Below are 13,973 nucleotides of genomic sequence, written 5' to 3' on the forward strand. Positions count from 1 at the left end.
AGTATCACAACTTTATTGTGTTCCATATGTTAGGCATCTGTCATCAAGATGCCATCGAACCCAGCTTGAGGGAATGGTTAAATAGGAAGTATTATATTGTAGTCAATACTGCTTGTCTACAGTGCATAAAGATTGAGAGTGACAAATATCGGTGCATAAGGATTAAGAGTGACAAATATTTGTGCATAAGGATTAAGAGTGACAAATATCTGTGCATAAGGATTAAGAGTAACAAATACCCGTGCATAAGGATTAAGAGTGACACATATCTGTGCATAAGGATTAAGAGTGACAAATATGTGTGCATAAGGATTAATAGTGACAAATATCTGTGCATAAGGATTAAGAAGGACAAATATTTGTGCATAAGGATTAAGAGTGACAAATATTTGTGCATAAGGATTAAGAGTGACAAATATCTGTGCACAAGGATTAAGAGTGACAAATATCTGTGCATAAGGATTAAGAGTGACAAAACAACTCTTCGCAAGACCGTATGACAAGAGAGATGTCAACATTCCCATCATGTCAAGCAGTATTCAAGCAGTTCCAGCCTTTGGTGTCTACATTTCATAAATCTTGAAGTACAACCGAGCATGCCTTTTGTACAAGGAATTCAAAGAACGTCATACGACTCTTGCTCCAAAGTTGTTTGATCAACGTAACAGCATTCATGGCTTCAGTAAAGTATTTTGGTACAAAAATGATGTCCGATGCTGTGACCTATTTTGACTTGTATCATATATATCCCATATATATTCAGGTGAGCAATTGATTTGCCTTTGCATGTGTTTGTAGCGGGTGCTACTGTCACCGGGGCGTTAACTGGCTCATATCACGGTCTACTGCCGCTTTATTTCCGACATCGCTCGGCAAGGTCACAATTGTACAGTGGGAGAAAATTATTGGCCCGACTTTTTCGTTCTCTTGTGATCTTATCTGTTCGCTACCATATTCTTGTATTGAAACTGTTTTTATGTTTATGGTCCGCAAACATTAGGGGAATTTATATCTACATTCAGCTATTTCCTATGAATTTATGATCATTTTTACCTCATCAATAATTGTCGTGAATATTTAATGATGTTCAGCGCTTTATTTTGATAGTTAATTCTTCAGTGGAGACACACTAGTTAGTTTGCTATAAGTGTTTGCCCCATGTTTAGAAGCACACGTTGGCTAGGCGCCCCAGTCAGTTGTATTCCCTGGGGGTCCAGGAGAGGTTGTCGCCTCCGACACCCGCACGCGCCATTTATCTAAGTCTCTAAAGTGCCCCCTATGTGATTCATAAGCACGTGCTCATGATATAGTCGGAATCGTACAGTCGACTCTACCTTCGCCAGAGATGTCTTATGAATATTTAAAGATTATTGTCGCTTTTATTCTAACACTTCTTCATCTTGTAGCCACGCTGCTTAGCAATATTTAGAGCGACATGTACCTGTTCGAATCCAAACGAGTGACTTAAAACATGATGCTCGCATTTGATTGACGATAAAAGTTTACTTAAGCTTACTGTTCATGCGTTATTCCCATTCCAGAATGAACATATCATTACAGGCTTTGGATTGGTAAAATATAACATTGAAATCTAATTCCATCAAAGATGGCCTATCACTTTACACCCAACCCATCCCAACAAGATAAATGTGTCGCCTTGACATCGACGTTACAACGTAACAAGCATTGTCACACCCAAAACTTGCATATGAATACATCAATCTATCGTTAGCCTACATATCGATGCAAAGTCGTAAGAGGCGATAAACGGAATCGGGTGGTCAGGCTCACTGAACTGGTTGATGCATGTCAACGTATCCCTATTGCGTGGATCGATGCTCATGATGTCTTGCCCAGACTCGATTATTTACAGACCGCCGTGCAACGTTACACAACAAACAAACAAACAAACAAACACACAAACAAACAAAAAGACAAATAACAATGCTTACCGATAAACCGGTGTAACTGTATACGTTTGTTATGGGAACAATATATGTCTCAGCCACTCACACGTACACTGCAAAAGTAACAGTCATTGAATTATAATGACATCTATTTCACAACTATCGTGTCACACAAATGACTAAATAGTTACATTAAACGCCACTTTGATTCCACTTTAGTATTTTCATCATATCAGGCTGTGTATACCCATATGAAATATATATAATTCATTTTACCTGGTCCTTCTTTTTGAGAACATATTGTTTGATTTGGATTTCATATAACTAGGAAACAGAGGATATTATAACTGAACACTGTATGCTCCTTACAAAACATCTACATGCAAAATAAACACATTTATGTCCTGATTCCCCTTTTCAGGAAGGGGGCACGGGTGGCCCAGTCGTCTAAGGTGCCGCGAGTTGCCTCCCTTGGGAACACCAGAACCTTATGATTGTGGGTTCGAATCCTGGTTCGCCCCGATTATGTTTTTAGGTTTGTCAGCACCATACCCGTGCTCGTGGGTTTCACCGAAGTGGTAAACGTCTGAGACCTGCCTCACTTCGGGCTTTCCTCCCACATTAAGCTGACACGTTGCGATATAACTGGAATACTGTTAAAAGCGGCGTTAAACCCAACTCACTCACTCAATCACCCTTACCAGGAACCGCCTGTAGTTTCACTCTTGTGCTGATTCCCGTGTCGCTTATTTTAAACACTGTCTTATAGTTACATATGTCGTCTGTAAAAACTATTCATGTTTTAAATAAAATAATCCAAATACAAACAGTTTCCTTTGAAGTGATAAGGATGTCTTGTGTTTGTTGACTGATTTTCGATATGGGTATTTCAGGTAAAATATAATATGAAATACAACATTTCTGATGAAGCTAAAGGTATGTGCACATTTAAAAAGTATATTGTGTTGTCAACTAAATAAGATCTCCAACTACTAAGATATGTCCCTCCTAATGTAAACGTTCCTTACTTTAATATCATTTTCAATTTCACACAATATTGCACACAACCGCCTCCGTGGTCTAGTGGTAGAGCGTCCGCCCGGAGAGCGGAAGGTCCGGGATTCGATCCCCGGCCGCGTCATGCCAAAAGACGTTAAAAGATGGTGTTTGTTGTTACCCTGTCTGGCGCTCGGCATTAAGGGGCTAAAACAAGGACTGGTCGTCTCGGAGTCTGAGTGGGGTATTCATGTTAAACTGCGGCATGGTATCTCAATGTTCTAGCACTATAAATCGGCATTAGTCCGGACTAGTACAAGCAGCCACACACACACACACACACACACACACACACACACACACACACGTGCATGCACCTCGCTATATAAGTGCAATAATCTTGAACGCGACGTTAAACCCAATTTGCACACAACGATGATGTATTTTACAGGTATTCGACGGCTACATGGACTATTTTTAAAACGATTCGCGTCTAGCTTGCAAGGATAACGGCAAACATAACATTTTGTCTGTTAAACACTTTTGTGCATTAAAACCCGTGTTAAACAACCATTCTTGTAGAAACATGAAACGTCCATGCTACAGAGCAACCAGCCTCACATAAATATACGAAGTTATTTCATTTTCAAAAGTTTGCTCAGCCTAAGGGGAGTGATCTGAGCCTAGGGGGACTGTTCTGAGCCTAGGGGAGGGATCTGAGCCTAGGGAAGAGTGTTCCGAGCATGGCATGGGGGGCGGGGGATGGGGGGGGGGGGGGGGGATGGGGGGAGGGATCTGAGCGTAGGGGGAGGGATCTGAGCCTAGGGAAGTGATCTGAGCCTGGAGGGGCTAATCTGAGCCTAGGGGTGATCTGAACCTAGGGGAGAGTCTTCTGAGCATGGGATGGGGGGGGGGGGGGGGGGGGGGGGGGGAAGTGGTCTGAGCCTAGGGGGAGTGACCTGAACCTAGTGGGAGTGATCTGAACCTAGGGGAGTGATCTGAGCCTAGGGGAGTGATCTGAACCTAGGGGAGTGATCTGATCCTAGGGGATTGATCTGAGCCTAGGGGAGTGATCTGAGCCTAGGGGAGTGATCTGAACCTAGGGGAGTGATCTGAGCCTAGGGGATTGATCTGAGCCTAGGGGAGTGATCTGAACCGAGGGGATTGACCTGAACCTAGTAGAATGATCTGAGCCTAGGGGGAGTGACCTGAACCAAGGGGAGTGACGTGAACCTAGGGGAGTGATCTGAGCCTAGGGGAGTGATCTGAGCCTGGGGGGAGTGACCTGAACCTTCCTTTTGATAACATCCTTTGTATTCTAATAACTTTACTTTTGACTAGTCAACAATATTAATCTTAATGTATATATAGCATACTATTAACGTTTGTTCATAACAAGTTCATGGCAAGATATACCATAATGAGAGACCGGCCTGTCAGTGTGTGTTTAAGCAGTGTTTCTCCCATAACAGGGCTTGATCTTCAATCGCCAGCAGTGGTTTATTCGCAGTGGTTTATCTTTTTTCACCCAATCTGATTGGCTGGCTGAGAGTGGAGAGTGTGTCATCGCGTTTTGATTGGCTGGCTAAAAATAATTGACGGCACTATTTTCGGATCGGGGATACCCGAGGTCGTCCAGTACAGGAAATCCCCAGCTGGAAAAACATTACCGTAGTGACAATGTTTCCATTGCCGAAAGTTGGTGAATGAGAGAAAATTTGTAGGTGAAGAAGGGGGTGTGATATGTGGAGATATATCAGAGAATTTCGGCTTCCCAATGTACCAGATTCAGTTGCAGACGGTAACCAAAGCGAGATACCGCATCGATATGACGGGACCAGGTGAGCAACTCCTGTACATTCTTTACTGGGCGTTTTGAAGGGTAATAACAAAGCTAATGAAACAGTTAATTAATTCATTTAAAAATACCGATGAAATAGTGAAACAAAACCATATTGATTGGTATTTTTTCTAAAAGCAACTGTAGACCACATAAGAAATGTCACGTTATAACGAAGTGTTGATCTAGAGCCGATCGATCAAAAACATATTTCATAGTTATATTAAAATAATCGAGACTTAAATTTCATATTTTAAGAAAATAAACACTCAGATAATTTGGATCTAAAGCAATACTCAATTTTAATGCAGGAAACGATCAATCTTTGCCGGACGTACCGTACACCTCACGACCATGATGTTTTGCAACCACAGCAGTTGTTTCCCCTTTCAACAGGTGGAGTTATAATTAATGTATTTTGGCCTATAATTATTTGGTAATTTTTAAACATGAAGACTTCAATTATTTAAACATACTATCTCAGGAAATTAAGAAACTCGTTAATATGAAAAAAACAACATTACCCCGTTTAAACTTGAATGTATTAAGTCATACCTAAATCTAAATAAACTCCTGAAGGTAATATATGTCTTTATATTTTTTCTTAACTATTTTGGTTTGTTATAGGGAGCAGACAAAATGATGAAGATAAAGATGGTGGGCACCAATCAACCTTATTATGTATGTTTTTTGGTTGCAACAATGATGTACATGTATACATCTTAAAATATATTTTGTATTTTAGATAGGATGAAATAATCTCAAAATTAATTTTATATTATTAGTTTTAGGTAGAAACTCAATATTACAGTTAATCATTTTCAGAATTAACAGACAATACAGAGTATTAAGACATGTAGAATTAGGTTTGTCTCAAGTATATTCTTTAAACCAAAGATGTATTATTTACCATGATAAATTCTTGAATAATGCAATTGTTATATTATCATAGCAGATAAAGACCCCCAATATGCATAGCTAGCTTAATTTTAATGATAAGTATTTAGCATTTCTTGGGATGATAAACTGGATCATATGACAAAATAAAAAAAATATTTTTATTTATTATTCTCCCATGGTTTATTTTTGTTCACATAATCTAATTGGCTGCCTGGGAGTGGAAAGCTGTGTCGCTATTTTGATCAGAGACCTTAAATTATTCTAATGTGTAAATTTTGAGGACATGGTAAATAAAGAAAAACTCAAATTTATGGGTGATGAAGTGACCAACAAGAGGTCCTCTTATAACATTTTACCATAAACCTCATTTCTTTACATTAGCAATGTCTAATTTTAATCTTAATACTTTTAAACAAAAAATCACATATGAACAGGTCACTAAAATACATATTTATTATTATGTCTTGTTTTCATGAAGATTAAAAAGAAGAAAATGTCAATTTTAAATTACCTATTATCAGTAAGTCTTAACTTCTTATCTGATAAAATAACAAAAGAATAAAGTTTGGAGGTAACTGTTGCAGTAAAATAGCAATGTAAAATTACAAGGGTATTAAAATGCAAATATTTGTAGAACTACTGAAATGGTAATTTATTGTTTACATATATCCTATGTATTTATGTTTCACACACAATAAAGTATTGTGCTTGTCAAATTCACATTGTTTCTTGTCATTCACAAATATGGGGAAATTAGATGACTCATTTAGTAACATTTTTGGTGTCATGATTTTAAATATTATGTTCAAAAGAAAAATTGTCCACTGAATAAGGTGTTTTTTATATAATAAAAACACTTGCTCACCATGTTCAGGAAAAAAGAAAAAAAAAAGATGACATGAAATAATCATCATTTTACAGATTAAATTATTCACTGTAAAATTAGTTTTAAAGAGGAAATTTCATCGAAAAATATTACAATCCATTGATGGATTTGAGAAGATGTAATCAGTTGATCAGTTGCCTGAGTTGGTATTTATAGAATCTTGCCTGATCAATCCTGCTGACAGTTCCTTTGGGCCCTTGTTTTTCGTTAACAATATTTCACAATATACAAGACAATATTTAATTTCCTCTTAATTGGGTTTATAAAATTTGTTTCTACCGAACAAATAAACGAATAACGTATTTACATACACTAAAAAGTGGGCCTATTTAGTGTTGCGCATTGAGAATGATAGTCACGGCGAGACGAATGCAAATAAAGATATGGGCCGAGTAATCCAAAACCATTAACAAATATCAAATCACATTACTAATTCTCAAAAGGTTACTCCCATCAGCTTTTAATAGTTAACAAAAAACATAACATGAATGCTAACAAGTGGCTTGCCTGTCACGGAAAACTCGTGTGAGTTGTCTTCGCTAGATCCTTTTTACCTGTTTATGGTGCAGTTGTCTTAGTGAGCATATTCGAAAACGAGGCTGTGGGGAATCCCGAGTGGTTACTAAACACGGGAAATCTTCAACTACGAGCTCGACTTTTTATGGCGTATTGTTATGGGAGAAAAAGGATTAACCACTGTGTTCAGTTGTTACCGAAAAATCTACACACTCGTGATTAATCTGCCACAATTAGAACTCGGCAAAGTATGGTGTAGGTTTAAGCAGTGTGTGTATACTTCATGTATGGTGTAGGTTTAAGCAGTGTGTGTATACTTCATGTATGGTGTAGGTTTAAGCAGTGTGTGTATACTTCATGTATGGTGTAGGTGTAAGCAGTGTGTGTATACTTCATGTGTGGTGTAGGTTTAAGCAGTGTGTGTATACTTCATGTATGGTGTAGGTTTAAGCACAGTGTGTATACTTTATGTGTGATGTAGGTTTAAGCATTGTGTATCAAACATCTCATGTATGGTGTAGGTTTAAGCAGTGTGTGTATACTTCACGTATGGTGTAGGTTTAAGCATAGTGTGTATACTTTATGTGTGGTGTAGGTTTAAGCATTGTGTGTCAAACAGTTCATGTATGGTGTAGGTTTAAGCATTGTGTGTATACTTCATGTGTGGTGTAGGTTTAAGCATTTTGTGTCAAACATCTCATGTATGGTGTAGGTTTAAGCAGTGTTTGTATACTTCAATTATCATTATTATCATTATTTACGTATATAACGCTTCTTTGTTGTTTAACGACGTACTCGTTAATAGTACAGCTATATGACGACGGACTTTAACTCATCGAGTCTGGACCGGACAACCGGGTAATTGACACCACGAGCATCGACCTCCGCAGTTGGAATACGATGACATGCATAAACCAAGCCAGTGAGCCTGACCAGCCAATCAGCAGGTGCACGGTGATACCGATAGTACAATGATTACGTGCACGTATGTCCTCTTTGCTGACTTGTCTCACGTTTCTCGCTTGTTGCAATTCCTGAGTTATAGTATTCCACAAGGCTGAATCAATGAAAACACAACAATCAGGAAAAGTGAAACACTAGACGAAAACCGATATCCACGTGTCATCTTGTCACGTGTCATACCAAATGCGATCTTTTTCAATTTATGTTCTCTTAACTGACACCCAAGGTGCGCAGACCAGACGGTCCAACCTTAAACTGATTGCGCAAGTAGTAAGCCAGAACATTTAAAATCATGTGTTTTATTCTGCACGTTTTTTATTCTTCAATTGTTAGTAAAGGAGTATCATAGTTATAGATTCGCGGTACAACGGATGTCGGTGTGCTACAGATGGAGGCTTATCTCGTTATTACACCTAATGCCTTGTAGCATTAAAATTGTTTGTTAGATTTTAATGTTGCAATAGTTAAGTAGATAATAACACAAAGTGTGGTGAATAAAGTAAGTTTGTATAACTGCAACTGAGATACAAAACGTCGCTAGAGTATTAGCAGATGATTATGTAAAGAACGCGCTGGATATAATTTTAGGACGTGCTGATCTCGATCTCGGGTACAGCGACATATGACAGAACGTTGTGAAATTAAATATTATTTCCCCACTTTGTTGAATACTAACAAACTTACCTAATAATATGTGTAACAATGTGCTACATTATGTTACCTATGCCTATACCTATACATTCAGATACATTAAATTTAGGGTATATCATGTATTACATTACATATCATTGAATAACTGAGCATCAATAGTGTAAGATTATGTATAAATGTATTGTACCATCCAATGCGTTAATAAATAGTCTCAATCTGAAACGATCACAATATTAAAGTACTTAGATAATACAAGATACAAGTAAAAACCCGGAGAAGCATACGTCCTTGGTCATAGTCTATATTTCTGATAACCTTCCTCGACATGTTCTCAAACCATAAAGGGGCCATGGGGTAGCCTAGTGGTTAAAGCGTTCGCTCGTCACCCCAAAGACCCGGGTTCGATTACCCACATGGGTACTATATGTGAAGCCCATTTCTGGTGTCCCACGTCGTGATGTTGCTGGATTATTGCTAAAAGTTGCGTAAAACAAAACTCACTCACTCATTCACTCGCAAAAAGATTAATTAAATACTCGGTCAGGCTGAGTGAGTGACACCAGAAATGTGCTTCAAACATTATACCCTTGTTGAGTAATCAAACCCGTTTCTTCGGCATGACAAGCGAGCGTTTTAATCACTTGGCTACCCGCCATCCCCCACGTGTCGTACAAGGTTGACCTCGTTTAATTCGTTTTGATTGGATAACCGTGACCTCTGGGACACCGGGACTACTTTTTTCATTCATAAAAAATCACGGGACGTCATTCATTTTGCAACTACAAGGCAGAACTGAGGCAATCTCATTAAAGCGAGAGATATTTACAAACACTTTATTAAACCAAACAAGATAGTTACACTTATCAAATGCGGTTTGCAATCAATAGTAGTTATGCATAGAGCTTCTACAGACATTATATAATCGAGCTTTATCCATTTACAATGTACGATCTTCTATCGCGGGTTCCCATGAGCGTGACGCACCCGATCCGCGACCATTTTCGAAACTTTCAATTTGATTTAACGTAAAAAGATAAGCGTGGTGAAATGAAGTCAATTTATACTTGCCTGGACAGATATCTAGACTTAATTGGGATGCTCAGGTTGTGCCATCAGTGTCCCCTTCGAAGCGTATTTTGTGGCACTGTTTTGGGATTTGTTTGTTCGCGATTGCACGACCAGATCACTAAAAGTGAACATTTCCGATATAAATCATTCGAAAACTCTGTAGAAGTGTGTCTGACATCTGATTATGTGGCCCCAAACATGCCAAATGTGAACAATATCATTCCCTATCTCTAGCGTAAAACGCCGTGAGTAGATCACGGTTGTCTTTTCTTATTTCGGTGGTTACCTTGCCCTTCGTTCGAAGCTGTCACTGACATGCAAGCAGACTTGTGTTTGTTGATTTTCACGTCTGCAGTATAGGTGGTACAGTTAGCATGAATGTCTTTGGCGAACACTCTGATTTCCCTCTTCCAAAATGGTACGGACAGGATAGAAATTCAGCTGATTGATCAAGGAAAACGAACCATTTTGATTGCACATACGGGACATTAGCAGTCAAGTGACCGACTACATGCTAACAACAATGAGCTTGAATTACCATAAGTTGTAGAAATTCTTCAATAAGGATCTTGAGCGTAGGTGCTGTCATGTTTGCAAACAAAACATCAAGAGCATTTTGTTAATGCGAATGCATAGAAATATCAACAATGCCCATATTTGGGCATATATCAATATTCACTCGCAACCAGATTTTGCAACCGGTTTAAGTTTGGTCTGTCAACGAACGAAAGTTGTTATGTATTTATACTTAAATATATATTTAACGTGTGTAATAAATGAAATACCACACATATTCTCGTTGGATACCATTTTTACGAAACTCGTGAACTTTCTAAGGTATTTGACCTCGCTTTCGCTCTCTCAGATACCATAAAAAGTCCACTCGTTTCTTAAAAATGGTATCTAACGAGAATGAGTGTAGTATTCTCTATGCACGTAGACCATACTTACATGTACATAGTTGATACTCACATCTACGTAGATGATACTACTCATATCTACGTAGATATGATATACGTACAGTAAACTACGGTTATAACTAACTCAAAGGGACCACTAATTTTAGTTCGTTATAACCGTAGTTCGTTATAAGCATATATACAGAATAATACAGCAGTTAGTCGGGGCAAAAAAGTAAGTTCGTTATATCCGCCAATTCGTTATAAGCGTGTTCGTTATTAGCGTAGTTTACTGTATATGATATTGAAACCGTGCGCATCGTGACTCAGACAGTGATAACGTCTTGTGAAGTTGCAACCCTAGTTTGTATAGTTTATATAAACGTTTCTATTTTAAATTAAGGTTCTTAATTTCTGTTAATTTACTTAAATGTTTGAGAGCATGTAGCTCGTATATTTCAATTTCGTCTTTTACATATTTTTACGACATACTGAGATCATTTCAAATTGTCAAACTATCAGTGCTAAAATAAAAAAACCGCAAATAAATTCATTAACAAAATTGCAGAATTGTGCCTCAATGCTTCATATGTATCAGTTTGATTACCACTCCTTCATTTGTTACGAAAGTATCGTCTAATATCATTCGATATAAGACGATACTTTCTTCTACGTAGATTATAGGTGAGGTGAGGTGAGGTGAAATGTGGTTTAACGTCGCGTCCAAGATTATTGCACTGATATAGCGACGTGCATGTACGTGTGCGTGTTTGTGTGGCTGCCTGTACTAGTCCGGATTGATGCTGATTTATAGTGCTAGCTCACTGAGATACCATGCCGCAGTTTAACATGAATACCCCACTCAAACACAGTATACTGACTCCGAGCCGACCAGTCCTTGTTTTAGCACCTAAATGCCGAGCGCCAGACAGGGTAACAAGTACCATCTTTTAACGTCTTTTCGTATGACGCGGCCTGGGATCGATCCCCGGACCTGTTACTTATATATGTTTGAGAATGTGGCCCTAATACGCTTCCATATAAAAGTAAAACATGCCTTTGTTTTGAACATAGGCATATGAGTACAATGGAAGTGGGTGTTATCGAGTCACATTTCCGTAATGGCATGGAAACACACAATTTTGTTTTACCAACCACCTGACATTTACACTACTCAAAACAAGTTTAGGATGACCCTATTGTTTCTTATAATTATAGTTAATCTGATTAACTATAGTAATATGACAGAACCGGGTGGTCCTTTGCGGGTTGTTGTCGGTAGTATATTTATCTTATATTGTCATGAAAACTATCTGGAGCAACCCAGAATAATAATAGGTCCTGAATTTAACCGACACTGAGAAAGTGAGGTGAGGTGAGGTGAAATTGGGTTTAACGTCGCGTCCAAAATTATTGCACTTATATATCGACGTGCGTGTACGTGTATGTGTGTGTGTGGCTGCTTGTACTAGTCCGGACTGATGCCAATTTATAGTGCTATATAAACTGCGACATGGTATCTCAGTGAGCTAGCACTATAAATCGGCATCAGTCCGGACTATTACAGGCAGCCACACACACACACACACACACACACACACACACACACACACACACACACACACACACACACACACACACACACACACACACACACACACACACACACACACACACACACACACACACGTACATGCACGTCGCTATATATAGCAACAACAAGTACCATCTTTTAACGTCTTTTTGTATGAGGCGATCGGTACTGAGCAAGTGAACTGACTAAAGTGTTGTGGTTGTTCTAAGCACATGCTATCTTGAAGCTCTTAATGTGCCTGTACATGTGCATGTATCTGTGATGGATGTCACGGATGGGGTATGCAGGATACGCTCACCTTTTCTCGAACACCTGACATCATCACTATTTAATTGCCATGCATCAATACATGCTCATGATACGAGGGCTGGTCGCATAGTTCTAAGCCTTACTAACTTTCAGCTGTGGGCCATAACAAAGGGAACAAGTCAATGTAGTACATTGTTTGAGTAGTTAATTACACGCGTGATAGTTCTATATCACCATGGGGAACAAAACAACAATGCTGGGTCAAAGCAACCCCTACTGGTAGGAAGTGAGGTGAAATGGGGTTCAACGTCGCGTCCAAGATTATTGCACTTATATAGCGACGTGCATGTACGTGTGTGTGTTTGTGTGGCTGCTTGTACTAGTCCGGACTGATGCCGATTCATAGTGCTAGCTCACTGAGATACCATGCCACAGTTTAACATGAATACCCCACTCAGACACAGTATACTGACTCCGAGCCGACCAGTCCTTGTTTTAGCCCCTTAATGCCGAGCGCCAGACAGGGTAACAACAAGTACCATCTTTTAACGTCTTTTGGTATAACGCGGTCGGGGATGGAACCCCAGACCTTCCGCTCACCGGGCGGACGCTCTACCACTAGACCACGGAGGCGGTCACGCTGGTAGGAAGATCCAACAGATCGGGATGTCATAACAGACAATACGTGTGTAATTGGAATTTAAGCAGACACTCGTTCTTTCATACACTAATAAACAGTACTTACTGGCGTCCAAGGAATGTGTTGGAGAAAGCACAATGCGTTATAAACGAATACTACACTACCACTGTTTACAGGGAAGTGATCCTTTCGTTTTCATGTGGGGAGCCCATCCCAAGCTGGTATGACGAAGCTGTATATTAATAAATGGACAAGCTTAACTGTGTTTGTTAACTATAGTCATTATTGCGTTATCCATGAGTCACGTCACAGCCGAGGAACAGACATTTGATATTCAGGCTGAGGGACAGACATTTGATATTCAGGGAATGATTGGGGGGGGGGGGGGGGGGGGACTAGATATTAAAACTGCTCGGTAGCCAACTGATATATGCAAACATACTAAGGATTGTCTCTGAAACGTTGACCAACCAGCACAACCACCATACGCGAGAACATAGGATTCGTAACCCACCATCGTATGATTCTGTCACGCCTCATGTACGCAAATCATCAACTTGCGGAACTGGGATGACGGGGCCACCCTGTTAAACATATCTAGTAAAGGCACTTTGTGTTTATCGGATGTCTTCAACAAAGACACAATATTTCAGACGCACAAGCTGTCAGTCTCACCACACTATATATTTACCATCTGAAACAAACTATACCTTGTTCAGTCAAAAGCGACGATCGCGACAAACTCCAACAGACCGTATATTCTGCAGTGCAGTGTTTGAATAGTCAACACGCAAGTCGTCTATGGGAACAAAAGAACTTCTTGAGTGGTGACGAGAAACTTGATTTCGCTGCAAGGGTTTACAG

The 13,973-nt window shown here is 39.2% G+C and overlaps 1 protein-coding gene across 5 annotated transcripts in view; it reads right to left on the reverse strand.

The window, feature by feature from the left end:
* Nucleotides 1–13,300, reverse strand: part of LOC139447680 (uncharacterized) — a 35,147-nt gene extending 21,847 nt beyond the window's left edge. For 4 of the 5 annotated variants that reach the window (XM_071229115.1, XM_071229113.1, XM_071229110.1 and 1 more), the window contains exons 1-2: nt 13,215–13,300; nt 1,953–2,020 (exon numbers count right to left, since the gene is read on the reverse strand). The gene's annotated coding sequence lies outside the window, so the exon portion shown is untranslated. The remainder of the gene's footprint in view (nt 1–1,952; nt 2,021–13,214) is intronic. The other variant, XM_071229112.1, reaches the window with a different exon arrangement.
* Between the last annotated feature and the right edge of the window lie 673 nt (nt 13,301–13,973).

This window comes from Haliotis cracherodii, unplaced genomic scaffold (assembly GCF_022045235.1).
Source record: "Haliotis cracherodii isolate W230 unplaced genomic scaffold, xgHalCrac1.p SCAF_7, whole genome shotgun sequence".
NCBI classification, from domain to species: Eukaryota; Metazoa; Mollusca; class Gastropoda; order Lepetellida; family Haliotidae; genus Haliotis; species Haliotis cracherodii.